We start from the raw sequence: 22,218 nt of genomic DNA, 5'->3' as shown, positions 1-22,218 counted from the left end.
ACGGCAGAGTGGGCTGTTGAGTGCTCTCATAGGTTCACTTTAGTGAAGAGATTTATGACACAGCTCTCTGACATCTCTTGCTAGGATTCAGAGCTTGAACGGACATTGCAGTCCAACCTCAAGAGGTCTGAGGTGTGGATAACCACAAAAGCGAAGCGAAGAGTGTGAGAAGCATGCTTGACTGCACTGTTAACATTGCCTCCTACTGAAGCAAGTGGTCTCCTCCATGGAGCCTCAGGATCTGTGGAAGTAAGTGAAGTAAACCACAGGAGATCTCTTGCATCTTTACACAAAGCTTCACAGGAAAAATGCCCCTAAACAAATTCTTAACAAGCCCATGTCTCAGAGCTGTCACTTTGACCTTAAATTTCAACTCCTGAATTTTGGAAAGGATCTATTCAAACCACAGAAGGCACATATTCAGTCACTTGATGGCGAGTGTGATTATAGAATCATCCCATTTAGCAATTTTTCTCAAGATAAGTTTCTCTTTTCACTAATACTTTTTAGAATAAAAAATATTGAGCAAATTTGGAGCGGAGAGTGACATGGGTATCTTTACTTGGCAGGAACAGATAGTCGCCCAAATGAAACTGCACATTTGAGATTAAGTCCAGGGAAAATATCTGCAGAGTTCTAACTCTCTTATCTTATTTAGAGGTTCCTTTTATTGTTTTTTATTCACCTTCATCTCTTGTATTTCTCCTCTCATGTCATTATCATTTCCTGTGATTCAGGGGGTCTTTTCTCAAAGAGCCTACATTTTCTCTTCCTGAATCCCAGAGGCTTTGAGTCAGGGCATGTTTAGAAGCATTACTTCTTTGGAGGCTTCAGCTGGGTGTTTCTTTTCCCTCCCAGTGGAAAAGGCAGCATTTTAACAATTGCCTTTGAATTAATATGTGACGACCTGGATGCAATGCGTTTGTTATGTTTCATGAGCTATGGCTTTACACATACACTGGAGGAAAAAAAAATTCATATGAATGGTGGCAACAAGTCCTAAGGGCATAGCAATAGTTCTTGTGGGATTTTGACACTGAGGGCTATCAAATCCATGAGCGTAGAGGAGAAACAGCAATGATGTATCCAAGCAGCAGATTGGTAGCATGCAAGGTAAGCTGACAAAACAGAAGAAACCTGTTCTCCCAGTGAGGTCACACAATTTGATGGTTTCTGTCTACATTTCTGTCTTGATGATACTTCTCAAGGTAAGGAAGATATATGCTGAGGAACAGCCTATAAATGTTTTTCACATGTTACGTGAATAGTATAAAGATGAGCTGTTGCATAGGAGAGCAAGGAGCCTGTGACAGTCACCTTTGACTTTCAATTTGATTGGTTTGAGGCATGCTTAGGAGATGAACAAAGCACCATTCTGTCCCTGTCCCCAATGTCATGGGGATATAATTGTAGGAAGTGTCCCTGCCCTAGCCCTTTGCTCTGTCTTCCCAACCTGTCCTGCCTCTTGACTGCCAATAGTAGAGCAGCTTGCCTCTATCCCACCCTTGTGGTACAATACTGTATTTTTGTCTCAAACACCATGGACTGAAATGTTTGAAACTGAACCAAAATAAGCATTTTCTCCTTTAAGTTGTGTGCATCAGACATTTTCACCTAGCATTGAGAAAGTGATAATGTAGGCCACCTGAGAGGTCCTCCTTTCAGAGGGCAGTGGGCCATCCTGGGTTTAAGAGGGGTACTGAATCTAGTGATAAAAGACCACTGATGCTGACAATAACCATCAGCTTTACTTTAGCTGTCCCCAACAACTAAAATAAGTCAAAACATAAGCAATGAGTTCATGAGAGATGATGAATTGATAGAGGAAACCAATTTGTTTTTCACTGAAACATTAGAAAGTTTAGTAGATCTAGAAAAGGTAACAAGTATCTTGTAAAAACAGTGTGTACTCACAAAGTTTGGCTCTCAGTGAACAAAACACTGATATCAGTCACCTTATTGAAGCTATAGTTACTTATAATTTAACTATGACACTTCTCAATTATTTGAATAAAGTGGGTTTTGCTTAAGTACATAATCACAGTCCCCAAACTCAGAACTATAGTCAATTTTTAAAAATCATGTAATTATTAGCAGCAAAGAATGACAACTGGGGCCAGGAATAGAGCTCAGCAGCATAAGTTCCTGCCTGGCAGGCACAAGGTACTAAGTTCCATCCCCGGTGGGGGTTGGAGCGGGAGGAGAATGACAACTGAGCGTCTTGTTATTTTAAAAGCATGATTTTTACTCACATTGTTTGCACATGCTGTCTTTACATAATAGTGTGCCACCACTTCACAGTGGAAACAGTACTAAATAAAATGAGCAGATCACACAAAAAATAAGTATGATCATTTTATCTACCAATTGCATGAAAAATATTTTCCTTTAATTACCTTAAAATTGTTTGAAATTTAAATACCTTAAAATTCCCTAACAACTATGGGACTTTTCAGTGGTTATAGAAAACTACTCAGATAATTAGAGACAGCCATGGGAATTTTATGTGATATAGAAATTATATCAAAGATTTCCTCAGAAGGTTTTTGATGGGACTATTTGAAAGTTTCACTTTAACCTTGGCTGGAAATAGCACAATAATGCACTTTCTTTTCTTCTTGTTTTCTTCTGTAAAATACACAATCATCTAGAACAGCAAGTGGAAGCCAAGGAGCTACCCTCTTTCCTTGGTCTGGTTCTGAACTGCTGGAAATACCACTACTTCAAAATGAAGTTGGGGTCCAATGGCCTTGAACCCCAAGGCCCTTCCCAGTGTGTCAGTATGGACATTCTCTGTCCTCTGTGGAAGAGGTCCTGAAAATATTTCCAGCCAGATAGGGAGAGAATTTCAACTGCCACATAGCCACATGAAGAGCAGATGTTATTTTCATTCTCCATACTTAGTAAAAAAAAAAAAAAATCCTTTTATGTTTCTTTCTCTGCACCCTCTCAATTTAGCACTGTTTTCAGTCATTATTTCACTTGTACCATAATCAAAAATCAATTTTTAAATGTTAAAAACAAGACAAAACAGAATTGAAGAACATGAAATCACAATAGACACCACTAAAATTCTGATTATTAGTAACTACATTGAATCTTGTACTCTAATAAATTCCAGAATTCAGAAGAAATTAGTAGATTCATCTATTTGTCTCCAAAATTATATTAATAACATATAAATATCAAATGATCAAATTGGAGGAAATTAAATTGGACCAGTAAACAAACAAACAAAATTACCAAGAGAAGCCCAGTGCCAGACAAGCTCACTATTGAACACTTCAGGAAAGGCACGTCGGGAAAGGTCTTCTCAAACACCAGTAATGCAAAAAACGTTCAATGAAATTGATAGAGAAAGAGCTTTCTCTAAGTCATTATTTTTTTGAGTTCATTTTTTCCACATAATTTTATTGAGAAACAAATAGCAATGAGACTATTTCAAACCAAATTGGTAGGACAGTTTCAACAATTAACACATTGCATACATTCTTCCTAGTGGTTAATTGCTGTACAAGATGTGGACATGATATCTAAGTCATTCTTAGAAGCTAGCAGTATCTGAACTCTAAAACCCAATAAGAACCAAACCAAAGAAAAGAAAGCTAGTCTGAGCTCATTAATATACATAGACACAAAAATCCTCAAAAACATACGGGCAAATAGAATGCAGCAAATCATGAAAAAATTCACAAGAAGAGGGTATTGTGCCAGGAATGAAGGAATAGTTGAACATAAAACAATATGTGTCATGCATCACACAAAAGAAGGCACCACAAAAATCACACAAAGGTCTCAATAGATGCAAAAAGTAATTTGACAGAAATCCAATATCCATTAATAATAAAAAAATTCCTGAAGGAGACATGACTAAAATGGCTTTATCTTTATCTGATAAAAATCTGTATATGTGAGCCAATGGCAACATCATATAAGTGAAAAGAAACTGAAAGCTTACCTTCAGTGCTCATGAACAAGATTATGATGTTCACTATTACCACTGCTATTCAATATAATTTTGAAACTTTAGCTAGAACAATTAGACAGGAGACAGAAATGAAAAGCATATGTGTAGGATAGGAAGGAGTTAACTTATCACTGTCTGCAGATGATGAGATTCTTTATGTGGAAGAACCCCAAAAACTCCACCAAAAGATTCCTAGACCTCATAACCAAATTTAGTGCTGTATCATAATACAATATCAATGCACACACATCAGTAATACTGAACACTAGTAATGAACTTACCAATAAAGAAATTAGGAAAACTATGCCTTTTATAATATATTCAGGAAAAATTACTCAGGGATTAACGAGATCAAGGAAATGAAAATCATCTTTAAAAAAATTACTCTGAAATAGGAGAACAGAGAAGATCTCAGAAAATGGAAAGGTAGATCTTTTTCCTGGTGAGATGGAACTAAAGTTGTCAAGAAGGCCATACATACATCCAAATTGATAGGAAGACTTAATACAATCCCATTAAAAATACCAAAACATTCTTCACAGGACTAGAGAAAACAAATGCTCCAATTTATATATAACCGAGACAGACACAGAATAGCAAAAGCAATCCTGTGTGACAAGAAGAAAGCATGGAGCATCACAATCCCAGATTTCAAGTTATATTACAAAGCTGCAATCAAAAGATCTGCAAGAGTTTGGCATAAAAACACCGAAGTTGATGAATACAGCAGAATAGATGATGCAAGTATGTAGAGTCACCTAATCTTTGACAAAGGGATCAGCCCCATATAATGGAAGAAATATTTTCTCTTTAATAAATGATATTGATAAAATCACCTATACACATGCTGAAGATTAAACTTAGAACCATATTGCTCCCCATATACTAAAATGAAATCTAGATGGATCAAAGATGCAAATATTTTAAAATCTTGTGAAAGGTAAAATTGATAAAACTCTTATAGACATAAATATATGAAAGGACTTTCTGAACAGAATCCCAGATGCACATAGAAGTACCAAGAATCAACAAATGGGATTATGTCAAATTAACAAGCTTTTGGGCAGCAAATGAATAGACAACATAGTAAATAGATAATATACACAAGAGGAAAAAAATTGCCAGACAAGGTTAATATATAGAGCATATAGAAAACTCAAAAATTAGAATTTCCTCTAAAGCACCCAATCAAAAGATGGGAAACTAAAATGAATAGATAGATCTTTAAGGAAGTGGTATGATGGTCTCTAAATACATGAAGACGTGTTTAACATCTCTAGCCATCAAAGAAAAACAAATTAAAACAAAACTGATAGCCCATCTTACTGCAGAAAGGATGGCTATTACCAAGAAATGAAATAATAGCAAATGGCAATGACATTATGGGGTAAAAAGAAACCTTCTGCACTTTTAGTGTGTTTTAAACTAATACAACCTTATGGAAATCAATATGCAGACATTGCAAAGTCTACAAGAATATTTTTCACAAAAGGACGCAGCTATTTTCCTTTCGAAGGTCCTTATAAAAATAGTGAAGAATAACATATTACAGTGATCCATGCATACCCATGTTTTTAAAAGCACATCTCATAATAGCTAAATCTTGGAAGCAGCCTATATTACATTCCATCAATATACGAATGGTCAAGATGCACAGTGTTTATATATAATAAAGTACTACTGTGGCATAAAGGACAACTTGACTCATTTGTAGGAAAATGTTTGAATTTAAAACTATAATGTTAAATGAAATAAATTAAATAGACAAGCTGAAGTATCACATAGTTTCTTTTATATGAGAAATCCAAAATATAATGTAGCTCAAATAAAACATAAATGATAAGAAATAGGAAAATAGATCTTTTGCAAAAAGAAAGATGGTCATGACCAAAAGGGAGGAAAGGAAGTGTAAAAGGTAAATGGGTGAAAGCAGAATTCAGATGTACTGTATACATGCACCAACTCCCCACAGGGAAGGTAATTATTATGTAGTTCAAATGTGTTATGATAAAAATTACAGTTTAATAAAGGATCAAATTCATAAATGCTGAAATCATATCAAGCATCTTAATGGACCACAATGATATCAAACTAGACTTTGGTGGCAAGAGGGACATTATAATGTTTACAAGTCATGGAAACTACACAAGCTGATCCAGAGCAGCAATAGGGGAGTGAGAAATAAGAAATTCCTTGAAACAGCTGAAGTTGGAATTACCGCACAAATCCCATGGGCTAAAACAAAAACAGTCTTAACTGGGAGTGTGTAGTAAAAAGCATATATATCTAAAAGGAAGGAAATTATTAAATAAACAGTTTAATCTTGGAATCAACAAATTAGTAAGACACAAATGCATTTCACATCAAATTGTTGTGAAGAAAAAATGAAGATCAGGACAGACGAAAACAAAACAGAAATTAAAAATCACAACACAAAATGCAAGGAAACAGTTTCTTAAAATGATAAAAAGGAAACAATAAATCTTTCGCTATACTAACCGAGCAAAAAGAGAAGACCCAAATAACTAAATTCAGGGAAAGGAGGGAATAACACTGCTAGCACACAAATACAAAAGGTCATAAGGTATTATTGAGGCTAATTATGTGCTCAAACTTTTAAAAATGCTGTAAGATGGATAAATTCAGGGATGTATAATACAGAGTGTTTACAGTCTGCTAAGATTATGAAGAAATAGAAAAGCCAAACAGAATAATAGTGACTGATTACACTGAAACAGTAAAAGTTTTCCATCAAAGAAAATCTTTGTATCTAATGCTTACACACTGAAAAGCTCCAAAATAACCCCATGCAAGGGGACCTGCAGGTTAGCTCAGTTGTTTAAGTGTCTGCTTATGCAAACACAGTCAGGCTCAGGATACTGTGGTTTGATCCCAAGATCCCCGTGCCTTACCAGACCTGCCCTTAAGGCATCCTGTCAAAAAAAAATCCTTCTCAACTTTGGGCCTGGAGAGATAGCTCAGTGGAATAAGTACTTGCCTGGCAAGTGCAGGGTCCTGATAAAAAAAAAAGAAAGAAATAACCCCATGTCTTCATAAGCAACTATTTTTTGATGAAGGTAGTAAGGTAAAAGAACATTGGGTAAAAGAACAGCTTTTTAAGTAAATGACAATGAAAAAACTGAAAAATGAAATTATACCCTTATATTTCACCATATACAAAAGTCAACATAAAATGAATTAAAGATGTGAATGCACATCCAGAAACTAAAAATACTAGAAGAAAATATCAAGGATTGTTTGATGATCTGAAAACATTTGAAAAACTCAGAAACCAAATTAATAATGGTATTACAAACAGGAATATATCAAGCTAAACAACGTCTGCACAGAAATGGAAACAATAAATAAAATAATAGACACCTATAGATTAGGAAAACATATTCATAAACTTACATTTGGCCAGAAATTAATATCCAATATATGTGAAGAACTTGGGCAACTCATTAGCAAAAGTCGATCTAATTTAAAGAAAATATTCACAAGACCTCAGTAAGCACTTCCAAAAACAATATGCACAAATAACCAACAAGTATATGAAAAAATACTGATCATTATTAATCATTAACAAATTGAAATTAGTCCTGAAGATCTATAATTATCTCGTCTTGATTAAAATTCTAAAAATTAAAAGATATAACAACCAAACACAATGCAATTATTCAAAAAAATGAAATTTTGATGAGGATGTAAACCACTACACGGTTGTTAGAAATGGAAATTATTGCAGCTGCCATCATGGAACACAGGCTGAGTCCCACAAAGCTATGGGAGTCTCACTGAGGCACTGGTTGCCACTCCCTCTATTACAGACCCCAGGCTAAGCTGCAAACAGCTTTGGAAGACTTGCTGAACAACTCGCTGCTCCCCCATTGTTGTGGGAGTCTCTCTGAGCCCTAGAAAGCTTCTGGAACCTGGCTGAGCCTCACCTCGTACCCTGCTGGTGTGAAGCCAAGCAACCTGGACAGTATTGATAGCTGCAGTGAGCCACAGCCTGCCCTCCACCTCTGTGGAAGCAGCACTGAGAACTGGTAAACTTTGATAACTTTGAAAACGTCAAAGCAAAGAGGCAAAAGGCAATCTGAGACTTCCAACCCAAACAAAAAATATCCAGGAAACTTAGACATGGAAGAAATTGAAAACCATATTCTTGAAGTTTCTGAAATTATGGCAACTAAAATAAAGATTCAATTGCATCAGGCTATAGGTGAAATCAGATCAGAAATAATCTCTAAGAATCCAAAAGTTACAATTCTTGTTACATAGGTCTTGCTTTATCTTGGTCTTAACCATCCAGCAGAAAAGTACAAAAATGAAGTATAAGAAGTAAAGCCATGTCATTATGTTGAGTTGCAAGGGACTCAGGGACTGACATTGCCAGTCAAGAGGAAGACCCAATACTATTATGGACTACTGGACTATTTTGTAATATTTTGCTGAGTTCGCACACCTATAATATTTAAATGATGCAACTAAACAACAACAACAAAAAAGGCGATACCAATGAATGGCCATTTTGTATCTGGACATTCAAAATGGTTAGGATAGATATTTAGCTACATAATTCAAGGAATAGAGGGATTTGTTATAATAGTGTTTGTAAACAGGATATCATGTTTGCATCTTGTGCAACAAATAACCACTAGGAAGACAGTATACAATGTGTTAATTATTGGAATTGTCCTACCAAAAAAAAAAAGTAAATAAAGAAAAGACAACAAAAATGAAAGAATTTCCCTGCACATCTACAGCAAACATAGATTAAAAAAATACAGCAGTGTAGAAAATGATGAAAACATTGAAGGAACAATATAGAAAAAAAATAGAATGCATGAAACAGACTGAAAGAGAAACCCAGAAGATTAGGAATCCATTGTAACCTGGCCAAACCACCTGAAAGAATGGAAGGTAAACTTTAAGACCTTGAAGGCAGCATTGCATCCAGTGATTGTGAAAGCAAGAGTTCTTAAAAATAACAAGGTACCAGAAAGTTAGAATTCAATGCTTCAAGGTGATGGGAAAAAATGCATTATAAGATTGATAGGTGTTACTGAGATAAGAGTCAACACAAATGGCATAAAAAGAACTATTTGCAAAAGTAGTAGGAGAAAATTTCCCAGGCATTTGGAAAGAAACTCACATATATGTAAGTGAGACACATAGGACTCCATTACCAAAAAGCTACATCCAGACACATAATAAGCAAGATCCCAGAAATTCAGCACAAGAACAGAATATTAAATGCAGTTAGAGAAAAGCAACAGCTCAGACCAGAATCACAGCAGACTTACCAAGGAAAGCCCTCAAGAAGAGCTTGAGGTGACTATTTTAAATCCTGAAAGAAAACAACTTCCAACCCAGATCGACGTACCCTGCAAAAATATCCTTCACAATTAATGGAGAAATAAGATACTTCCATAACAAACAATACCTGAAGAAATTTATGACTAACAAAGGAACCATAAATAGGGTACTAAAGGATATTTTAGACAGAGATAAAAATAAGTACAACCTCAAGAACAACAATAGAAAGGAAAAACCAAGCAGAGCAAACAATCAGGTGGAAAGAAAAAAATAGGGACTCAACAGTAGGATAATATCACAACTAAGATAAGTCAATACATGTCAGTTATAAACATCAATGCAAATGGCCTCAACTCATCAACTAAAGATGTAGACTGGCAGAGTGGATCAAGAAACAAAATCCAACATTATGTTATATATAAGAAGCACATTTAACTCAGAAGGAAATTCATAGATGGAAGTAGAAGGTTGAAAAAGAATATATAACAGAAACCCAGAAAAAAAAAAAAAAACAGGGACAGCTATTCTTCTTGCATACAATGTGACCTTCAAACAAAGAATGTTCAAAGGGATAATGAAGTTTATTACACACAGGTTAGAAGAAAACTGCAAGAGAGAGACATTACAGTCATAAATATATACATACTGACTATAGGAGCACCCAGCTATATAACACAAATATTAATAGACTTTTAATATCTAAACAAAACTGTGACGGGGGAACATAACACCCTAGTGTCACAAAGAGATAGATCAACTAGGAAAACAATCAATAAATACATAACAGAACAAAACCAAACTTGTGAAGAAATGGCAATACTTTACCTTTATGGAGTGTTCCACCCAACAACACTTGCGTCTAAGTTGCACCTAATGATTAATGCTTAATTTTTTGACTAATTTTGTATGCTTATGTCTAGCAATTGAAACAGTTAATTTGAAGGCAAAAATATACCACATAACAACCATTATTGAATTCCTATAATTTTGTTTAATGAAATTTTGTATCATTTCTCATATTAACTTTTCTATTTTCTCTTTTAGAATAAAGAAAAAGTAAATTATTCCAGCCATTATTGAAAAATAATGATGCAAATCCTCAGATCATTAAGCTAGAAGTGCCTAAGATCAAGTGTTCCCTCTATTGGGTGTGGATACAAAGGCAATTACAGCTACAAGTCAAAAAATTATCTGTACATCTACATTTTTTGTAGCATTGCTTATAGTAGCCAAGAAATGGAAACAACTTCATTGTCTATTAATGGATGAATCAATAAAATAAAATGGAGTATGTATGCATTGGAATACCTTTCAATCATACAAAAATAAAAGAAATCCTGCTCTCTGTGATTACATGAATCAAACTGGAAGGCATTTATTGAGAGAAATAAGCCAGACATAAAAGTGAATACTGAATATTTTCAATCATCTATGAAAGAACAAAAGTTGTCTAGATGGAAGTAGAGTGTAGGAAAGAGGTTAATAGAGCTTGGGAAATGCTAGTCTGCTGAACAGGAAAGACACTCATCAAAGGTTACATATTTACAATGAAGTAGCACAGACAAGCTACAAGGATGTGTACAGTAGGTGATTATAGGCAGGTGCATTAGCTGAAAATTCTAGGGGAGTGTGATTTAAATGTTCTTGCCACAGCAAAAAATATTTGAAAGTCATTTTTCAGTCTACTATATATTTTCTTTATGCCATACACATAAATATATACATTGTTCTTTGGCAATATAAAAGTACTAAAATTATGTTCTTTTTTTTTTTTTTTTTTTGGTGGAACTGGGGATTGAACTCAGGCCCTTGCGCTTGGCTGGGAAGCGCTTATTCCACGGAGCCATCTCTCTGGCCTTTTTTTTTTTTTTTTAATTATGTTCTTTTTACATTGTAACTCACAGCTTTTAAATTTAAGTGACAAATGTCTGTTTTGTGTTATTAATTAACAAAATATTTTACCTTTTCAAGTAGTAAAAATTAGTAAATTTTTTTTCGTTCAAACAATTTTCATTGAAGTAATGTACAGTTGTGAAATATGATCCATCTCCCTTGAAGAGTGAATTACCTGGTCCGTCAGTGTTGACTGGAGAGGCACTTCTCACATCAAAGGCATTAACACAGATACAATGTCTATCAGTTCTTCACTTTCAAATGGACAGCATGCAGTTACAAAGTCTTCACATGGTGGGTTGAAACAATTAACTGTTATTTACCCGCAGAATGCTCCAAGTAGCTATTACTCTAGCTGAGTTGCCATCGATTCTTTTCAAGCAATTTTCCATTTTAGGTTTCTTTTTCCTCCTGGCTTGGAAATATAAGCTAAAATTGTGGTTGCTTTGGCTATCTTGAATTTGTACCTCGTGAAAAGTATTATGAGAGAGAGAAACATTTCTATGAAGATTTTCTTCACGTATAATCTTTTCCTGCAGTGTTACATTCCATTCAGCGTACTTGGCATAAGGAATTAATAAATAATTTAGATGAGTCTCTACGGTATAGAATTTGGGAAATCCAAGACTGAATTTCAAAGACATTTAATTCACTTTAGCTACAATAAGCCGAGCTCTTATCACTGCAAACATTTTGTTTCTTTAACAACATATAATCTTAATAATATATTAAACTATTCATTTCATGTACCCAAATCAAAAGCTTACTAAAGCAATAATATAATAGATAAAATCTCAATTAGGCTTGAAAAGCAAAGTTCATTAAATTAAACTCTATTAATTGCATTTGAAAATTATGAAATATAACTTATCTTTCATCCCTGTTATTATAGAAAGACAGACACTCTCAATACTTTATAAAATTAAATTTTTAAGTTTTCTATTTAAATTTCAAAATATTGGCTCTAGATATGATAGGCCTGAATTTCATATCATATTTCTTAATACTTTCAAAGGAGGATGGCATGTATATGTTCAAATTATTTTATCAATGCAACACATTTTTATTTTTCCTTTTTCAAAAAGTTCAAGTGTAAACTGTGATGAACTATTTTCCTTAAATGAAACAAGTTATGCTCATGACTGATAAAGAAATATGTACACAGCAAAGGAGAAGCCTGCTTTCAGACACCCTTCTCCTCAGGCATCCCAGAGGCAGCAGTTTGTAAAAAATATACATATACTTACATATATATATATATATTTATATTTATATTTATATTTATATTTATAATATATATAGTTACATATATAATCTGTAGCTGTACAGCTATATAAAAAATTCGACATTTTGAAAGGTTTGTGTGTTTATATGTATAATCATTTACATTCTAAAATGTGGTTGTTTACTTATTATGACAATAATTTCCCTTGCTGTAGGTTCTAAATTTGAGCTCCATCTAATATGTGTAACAGAGGGGTGGGTTAAGTGAAAGTCTTTGCTTTCGTTAACTTTTCTTTTGTGAAATTATTGGGTTAATTTTAGGAAAAACAGAAATCATTTTGGAATTAGTCTGGAAGAATTTTACTATAGTGGGTGGGTGATTTTGTGTTTTGCTCTATTACTCTTCCAGAGTAATGGTTTTATTTTTAATTTTATGCGTAGTAAAAATGATAGTATTTCAAACCAAGATACTAGGAAATTAACATGCTTATTTTATTGAATATTGTTATGTTCTAAGTAATTGCTCATATTACCAGATACAGGCATGCAAGACTGATCAAACAATATAAACATTAACTGTTCTTTTCAAAGAACTAGTAGAAATCTGTCATACAATTTTCTTAGCTATTTTAGCTATCATTCCTTCTTCTCTCTATTCCCCAATCCCAGTTCTTCTTTATTTTGAGCTGATTCTTTTTATGTCACAATATCTATTATACCAAAAAATCTATTATATCGTTTACTCATCTTACTAACTCTCATTTTATTATACTAGGGAGAAAATATGATGTTTACACATGAGTCTGATTTATTTCACTTATGAGTATGATCTTTAGTGGTATCCATTTACCCATAAAAGTCTTGATTATATCTTTCTTTACATCTGGGTAATACCCCACTATATATTTAAAAAATGACACTTGTTTAATCCATTCCTCAGTTGATGGATATTTGGGCTGTTTCCAAAGTTTAGCTACTGTAAATTGTGCTGCTATAAACATGGGTGCACATATATCTCTGTGGTTGGATGGAAATTCTTGGAAAAATACCCCGGAGGGGAATAGCTGGGTCAAATGGGATCGCTAATCCTAGTTTCTGAAGGAATCTGCACACTGATTTCCACAGTGTTTATACCAATATACATTCCTACCAACAGTGGATAAGTGTTCTTTTTTCCCCATGGCCACTTCAGCATTTGTTATTGGTTGATTTTTCCTTAATGATAGCCATTCTTTCTGGGGTGAGATGAAATTTCAATGTTGTTTTAATAGGCATTTCTAGAATGGCTAATGATGTTGAACACATTTTCTTATATTTATTTGTGATTTGTACTTCTTTATAATTTTATGTTCATCTCACATGCCCATTTTGGACTAGGCCCTTTAATTTTGGAGGTTTGATATTTTTTATTTCTTTGTATGTTCTGCGTAGAACTCTTTTGTCTGAAGGACAATTAGCTAAAACCTTTTCCCAGTTTATGAGTTTTCTTGACACATAGTTGGTGATATCTTTTAATGTGTAAAAAATTTTAACAAGATGAGACCCCGTTGTTGAAGTATTTCCCACACAGCTTAGTTTTTTATGCACTCTCTGCCTACCTCTGTGTCTTCAATATTTCTATCTATTTTTTCTTCCAGCAGATTTAGGGCTTCTGTTTTCATATTTACATGTTTGATGCATTTTGACTTTAGTTTAGTTTAGTGGGTCTAGCTTTAGTCTTTTGCATATGGAAGACACCTATTTCCAGCACCATTTATTAAAGAGGCTATCTTACGTCCAGTGAAGATGCTTGGCCCCTTTTGGCAAAGACAAAGTGATTAAGTATTTCTAATACTTACTTCATATTTTTAATATGTTCCATTAATCATTGGGTCTGTTTTGTTTGATTGTTTCTGTTTGTTTTGCTCGAACCGTGCTGATTTTATCACAGTATCTATGTAGTGTAATTTCAAGTCAGGCATTGTGCTCCTCCTGCTCTGCCTTCATTGCCCAAGATAGCCTTTGATATTCGAGCTTTGCTCTGGTTCCAGATGAATTTTCAGAATGTTTTCTCTAGATCTATGAGGTATAATAATGGTACCTCAGTTATACTGCATAAGATCCGTATATCAATTTGGGGAATATGGCCATTTTCCCAATGTTGTTTCTTTCTATCCACAAGCAAGGAATATCTTTCAAATTTTTGGAAATCCTCTTTGATTTCTTTTTTCAGAATACTATAATTTTCAACAGATAGATTTTTTACTTCCTTTGTTAGAGTCATTCCTAAGTATCTCCTTTTTTAAATGTTTTTGTAAAAGGTGTGGTTTCCCTAATTTCTCTCTTGATGTGTTTTTTATTTGTTTACAGGAATACTATCAATTTTTGAGTGTTGACTTTGTATCTCACTATGCTACTGAATTTGCTTATTAAATTGGCAAGTCTTTTGGTGGAGATTTTAAGGTCTGCAAAGCATAATATCATGTCATCTCTGAATAATTATAATTTAACTTCTCCCTTTCTTATATTTCTTCTTTTTATTTGTCTCTCTTTTCTAATTGCTCTGGTTAATGTTTCCAGAACCTTTTCAAATAGGACATCCTTGTTATATTCCTGACTGTAAACACTTTCTCAGTTTATGTTCATTTAGTATGATGTTGGTTATTGTTTTGTAATAGATGACTTTTATCATGTTGAGGTAAAAACCATCTATTTCTGTATGGGTTTACCATAAATGTAGGGGCCAGAGAGATGGCTCAGTAGAATAAGTGCTTGCCTAGCAAGCTCAAGGGTCTGAGTTCAATTCCCAGTTCCACGAAAACAAAAAAAAAAAAAAAAACACTTGAATGTATGTTGAATTTTATCAAAACATTTTTCTGCATCTATTAAGATGATCATATGATTTTTGTCTTTTTTTTATTCTGTTAATGTGTTCTACTATATTTATTGATTTGTTTATATTGAACTATCTCTGCATGTTTCTCTGGGATGAATCCTGCTTGATTATGATGTACAATCTTCTTGATGAATTGCTGCATTATATTTGCTAGTATTTTACTGAGGAATTTTGCATCTAAGTTCATTAGGGAGATTGGCCTGTAGTTTACTTTCTTTTTCTGGGTCTTTCTGTAGTTCTATCTTCAGAGTCATACTTGTGCCTAGGAATAATGGAGAGCATATTCCTTTTCAATTTCATTATAGCATTTGAGGAATATTGGATTAGATCTTCTCTTAATTTATTGTAGAAGGGCTGGTGAGTTAGCTCAGCTGCCTAAAGCACCTTCTTGAGCAAAATCAGTCAGTGCAAAGGACTGCGGTTTGTTCCCCAACAGCACATGCAGCACCCGACCCACCCTTGAGGCAGCTGAGCAAGAAAAAAAGAAGGAAAAAAAAATCTTAATTTATTGCAGAATTCAGCTGTGAATGCATTGTGACCTGGGCATTTTTTTTTTTTGTTGGTAAGTTTTTAGTTACATTTTCATTTCTTTGAATGATATTGGTTTATTGAACATTTTTATATCTTCTTGATTCCACTTGGTAATTCTTATGCTTCTAAGATTCTGCCCATTAGTTCTGTTCTTTCCAGCCTATGCAACTAAAGATTTTTGATGTCAGTACTGATGATCTTCATAATTTACCCAGGATCTTTAGTGATTTCACCCTTTTTATTTCTTATGTCATGAATTTGAGCTTTTTCTTCTCTTCTATTTATAATGTTGACAATGGGTTTATCAATTTTTTTATTCTCTCAAACAACCATTTCTTAGATTATTAAATTTTTGTCTCATTTCTTAGTCTTCATTGTATTAATTTCAGCTCTGATCTTCATAATATACTTCCTTCTTTTGCACTTGTGCTTGGCTTCCTCTTCCTTTTCTGGAAGCATGAGGTGTAGAGTTAGGTTGTTTATTTGGCCTCCTTTGTTTCCCTGATGTAAGAACTCATCATTATAATATTTTTTCCTGTGAGGACTCTTTAAAAATGTGTCTTTTCAGGTACTGAAAAGTTGTATTTGAATTTTTATTTGCTTATAAATACTATTTTAATTTATTCATTGATTTCTTCATGATCCATTGTTTGTTTTGAAGGATTTTGTTTAATTTCCATGTGTGTATGAAGTTGTTGTGGTTTCTTTTGTCAAAAATCCCCAGTTTCATTGTACTACGTCTTTTAATATGTTTAGGATAATTTCATTTGCTTTGCACATATTTAAACCATATTTTATGGGCTAATATATGGTCTACTGTAGAAAACATCCCATATGCAGATGAGAAAAACATGTTTTTGGGTCGAACTCGCTATAGAAATCTACTAAATCATAAGTTTGGATCAGTTGTATTATTTCATTACTAATTTTCTGTCTAGTTGATCTATCTTTCTGTGACAATGGGGTGTTAATCTTTCCTGTTACAACTGTTTTAATTTTTTTACTTGGTCGTTCATGTCTACTATTGTTTGTCTTTTATAGTGTGGTACTCTTGCATTTGTTGCATATATATTTATGATTTTTATCTCTGCCTTTTGAATTTTTCCCCTAACAAAGATGTTGTGACCCTCATTAAGTCTTTTAATTATTTTTTTGATGTTCAAATTATCTGCAAAGAGAATAGATACCCTCTCTTTTGTCTTGGTTCCTGTTACATAGAGTATTGTTTTTCATCCTTTTGCCTTTTAGTTTATACATTTTTTTGAGTTAACTGTGTTTTTTATATACAACATACTGTTGGATTCTGTTTTCAATTCACTTTGCCAGTCTGTTTCTTTTGATTGGAGAATTGAGGCCATGTAAATTCATGGTTATAACATATGTATTGGCTAATCTTTGTCATGTTATTTTCCTTTTATTGATTTCTGAATTTTCTCCTGTTAATTGCTTACCCTGCTGATGGTATCTTCCTGCCATAGTCCTTTGAATTGTGGTCATTTTTAAAAAAATCTCTTTCTAGAATATCTTCCAGTACTTTTTGTAGGGTTGGTTTGTTAGTCATGAATTTCTTCAGTTTTCTTTGTCATTGAAGTTTCTTATTGTCTGTTAATTTTGAAAGATAGTTTTCCAGATTACCTCAATCTGGGTGGGAAGTTATTTTCTTTCAGGACTTGAAATACTTCGCTCTAACCTCTTCTTCTTGTGAGGGCTTCTGTTGATGTCTGCTGTGATTCCTATGGACTTTCCCTTATAGTTGATATTTTTTTTTTCTCTAACAACTTTCAATATGTTCTTTTGCTAAATTTCTGGGATCATGATTTTTATATATCTTAGTATATATTTATTTTGGTTATGGATAATTACAGCTATATATGACTTAATTATCTCTATGTCAGATTCTTTTCATATGTTTGGGAAACTTTCTGCTATTAATTCTGCAAATAATATTTTATATCATTTGTTTTGACACGATTTATGCTGACACATATCAATATTGTATTGTTTTTCTTTACATCGTTAGTTTCTTTGCAAATGTTACATTGTTATTTCCTGGTTCCTTGTTGCTTTTTAGAAATATTTTCTTTCATTATTTCAATCTTCTTTTCATGGTCTGAAAATCTTCTTACTTTCATTCTAGCAATTTTGCTAGATTTCAATGGAATTTTTAACTTTCTGTATATCTGTTTGAATCTATTTAATGAATTCTATTTCTTTCCTATACTTTTCATTCAAGGTTTCCAACATTTTCCTCTGGTCCTTTGTGTTTTTTAATTTATGACTTCTCTAGATATTCTGAAAAAGTCTTTCATTATTGTTGTCATTTCCTTTTTTAGTTGAGAAATTATTTCTGTTCTTTCTTCCTTTGTAGCCTCCTGGGGCTACTTTAGTTGCTAATATTTTCAGAAATTTCCAGTGTGTTACTTTCAATTCATTCTATGTATATGTTTATGGATTTATTCTAGTTGTGCTAGATGTCTGTCATTACATTTTATTCCTTAGTCTTGACATTTTCTATTTAGAATATTTTTTTTTATTTTGAACTCTGTGTTGATTCATGTGAGTTTTGGTAGTTGGTAACTATTTCACTAGTATTCAACACCTCTCAATAAAATGTCTGTTCGCCAGGGATATCCTCTATGTGTAAGAGATTCTTAGTGTGTGTGTCTGTCCTGTGATGCTAACTTCCCAATTAGTTGAATGTGCAGAGTTGGTTTCTGCTTTCGTCTGTCACTAGTCTTTGGCATAGGGTATGGTGAGATTATTGTTACACAAGGGAGAATTACAGATTATCACAGATTTGACATCCTAGCTCAGAAGTACAATTAGCAATAATGATAGCATCAAGCACAATTTACAAGCCCAAGGAGATGGCTCAGTAAAATGAGCGCTTCCCTTGAAAAATAAAAAATAAAAAAGCACAATTTACAATTTACAAATTTAATTATTAATTTTGTATTTTAAACCATAGGAGCAAAGTCTATAATTACATAATGGAACCATAGTAAATTAGGAATACGTATGCTGAGTGTTTCTCCTTATTCAAGTGGATTTCCTCTGTACAAGTCAGTTGCCATGTTCCAGGCACTATCTTTGTATGACAGTATGGGTCATCACCTAGGTTTTTCTGGGGAGAAGCTCCTCTGTGGATTGGTGATGAGCAGGAATCTCCCCTCCCTCATAACTCAGTGTGGATCATCAAGGCTCCATCAATGGTGGTGGTAGGGTTTCTCCTCTCCTTTGTGGCCCAGTACAGCTCTCCAAGCCTCCAGAGAAATTATTAGGAGTGTTTGATTTCACTTAACAAACTTTCCTAGTGTGACTGTTCAATGATAAAGTCCAATTTACAAGGTTCATGAGAGCATTATTATATGAGAAAGTATCAAAATATGTTATAATATCTCTAACATACAAAATACACATAGATATTTACAACTAAACATATACAGAAAAATTGCCATTTCTGCATTGCTTTTTTATATTTTTACTATTAATCAATGAATAGTTGATAATAAAAGCATCTAGATTATTAGAGATCAACATAGAAGTTATATGTATATATAACAAACCTCTGGAATTCAAACTGACTCTATATAATTAACTAGGCTTTATAATACTGCTTGTACAATTTTAGCATGTCATAAAAATAAGGCCATATGAAGGTCACTGTTAAAGGTGATATGGAATTATTTTACTTTTACACAGTGTATGTATCTAGCACTGTAAAGGGTATATTGTATTAACGTGTAGTTCTTCACAAAAAGGGATTTTACCAATGAAAACTTAATGAGTTTTTGAATAAAAAACAAAAATGCAGAGTTAACTCAAGTGTTTGGGGATAAAAGTACACATGACTATAAGAAAAAAATAGCAGCATTAAACAAGCCAAAATGAATAAAATAGGATGGGAAAGCATAATATGGAGATATTTCTGCCCCAATTCTCTATTAACAGCTCCATCAGGAAATCCTTGAATTAAACTGTTTTGTAAATCAAATGTGAAAAATTCTGTTTAGGTTCTTGAACAGGTCTAAAACCTTATTCCATTTTCCATTTAGTTTTTTAAAACTAATTTTTTATGTAAAATGAATAATCAATTGAAAAATAATAATCATTCATGCCAGGTATTATAAGTATTGAATGAAGTGTGTAGCCAAATTATGTCTTAAACTTTATTGATGTTGAGAATTAAAAAATCTTGTTTATCCACTGATAAATTTTCATTAAACAGCAGAACTTTAAGCAAAAGAGCAAAGCCATGGTAGCAATATATATATATATATATATATATGACAGCTAGTAATTTTATTCAAGGTTAGAAGACAAAACTCATGAAAATGAAAATAATAATTTTCAGTATTACAGGCATAGCAGATGTGGCTGATATTATCATGTAAGTAAGCTCTTCTGCGCTACCTTGTAATTTAACCTCCAAGTCTGGTTTAACTTTGTTAAGAATATGGAGGGAAGATGAAGAAATCCATACGAGGCAAACTGTCAATGGTCAATAGTTCCTTGTTAGGATAAAACCATAAAATAAAGTACCAATGCTAAATTATTGGTAAAATTTTTAAGAAACTTTCAAAAGTTCTCAAGTAAATACTTATTTCATAATTTCAACAATGACAGGAATTGCTGTGTGCCATTTTAAGCAAACTAGTATTCTTAGTCTATTCATTCATTTCTCCATTATTTTATGTAACTGAAGCATAATATAAAAAGAGTAAACCCAGGGCCAGTGAGATAGCTCAGTAGAATAAGCACCTGCCTGGCAAGGTCCTGAGTTTAATCCTGGGTACTGAGGGAAAAAAAGCAAATCCAAACAGGATTCTAAGGAATGACAAATGACTAGTATTTAAATATTTCTACAATAGCATTTGTTGAAGAATATTTGGTGAAATTGAGCACAGGAAAAAAGTTCTGGAGCCAGAATTTCCACATGTCTTATCCACCAACACTGAGTTGTCATTTTATACAATAAAATAATTTTAGCTACATAAATGACTTTTGACCAAGAAATCTTCATGATCAGAAAATAATTGAAAATAATAATGAATTCAATTATTTAGGAGCTGTTGTGGACATTTCTAGCAGATTAGCCTGAATTTATAAAAATAAACTACTGATTCCATTGTTTCAGATTCAAGTTATTTTAGAACAACTTTTAATTCCGTGTGTTTGCAGTTTGAATATTATAGGCCTTTGGAATTGGTTATGTCTAATGGCTCATTATGTCATATAAGTTCTTTTCTAAAAGAGTTTTGTAAGCTCACAGTAGTAAAAAGAATGGAATGCATGTGGGGTCAGACCCCCAACCCCATCCCGTGAGAGTGAGACCAGCCACAAGCAACCCTGCCCAAGAAGGGCAGAGGGGCAACCTGTTCCCAAACGGCCTTTATGTCAGCGTGCACACTGATGTGACGGTCACAGTGTACACATTGACATGATGAGCTGCAAGTTGCTGCGGGCAACCTCTCACATCTGAGTTGTGTACCAGGATTAGAGTGTGATTGTCATTCCCCCGACTTAGGCTTAATTCTCTTCTCACGGACCACTTACTCTTCCTACCTCTTGCCACCAAATGGATTCAGATTTGTTCTTTAGTTGGCTTCCTTGTAACTTTGAGGTTTCTATTTTATCTTGTAGCTGTCATCAATGTTCTGACAAGGATGGGACTGTCAGGTAAATATCCAAGGATGAAGGAAGGGAAAGATTTGTGTTTTCCTATGACAATCCCAAACATATGTTAAAGCATATATAACTGCCCTAAATTTTGTTTACTTTGAAGATTTCTTCTTAAATATTTATATTTTAACCTTAAAAATTGTTGTTTGACAGTATAAATCCTGAGGGGATTTGACTGACCTTGCCAGATACAAAAGTTACATTTCTGATTATATAGGTCTTACTTTGTCTTGGTCTTAACCATCCAGCAGAAAAGTATAAAAATGAGGTATAAAAAGTAAAGCGATATTAATATGCTGAGCTATAAAAGGCTCAAGTTAACTTCTGACATTGCCAATCCTATGGATAACTCATTAATATTATGGACTACTGGACTATATCGGAATATTTTGTTGAAGTCACACACCAACAATATACAAATGACAATAAAATATCCTTCTCTGACAAAATTAAACAAAAAAATAGGATACAAATGGTCAATTTTATATCTGTATATTCAAAATAGGATAGATATACAGCTACTTTCTCTTAATTCAATGAATGGAAAGATTCATTTTTTTTATTGATAAACAGATAGCAATGAGACACTTTCAAATCAAATCAGAAGTAGTTTCAACAAATAACACACAGCATATATTCTTCTTAGTGGTTAATTGCTGTACAAGATGCAGACTTGAGATCCTATTTACAAGCACCATTAGAACAAATCATTCTATTCATTAAG

Source organism: Octodon degus, unplaced genomic scaffold, assembly GCF_000260255.1.
Source record: "Octodon degus isolate 3935 unplaced genomic scaffold, OctDeg1.0 scaffold00125, whole genome shotgun sequence".
NCBI classification, from domain to species: Eukaryota; Metazoa; Chordata; class Mammalia; order Rodentia; family Octodontidae; genus Octodon; species Octodon degus.
This window is presented reverse-complemented; position numbering follows the sequence as displayed.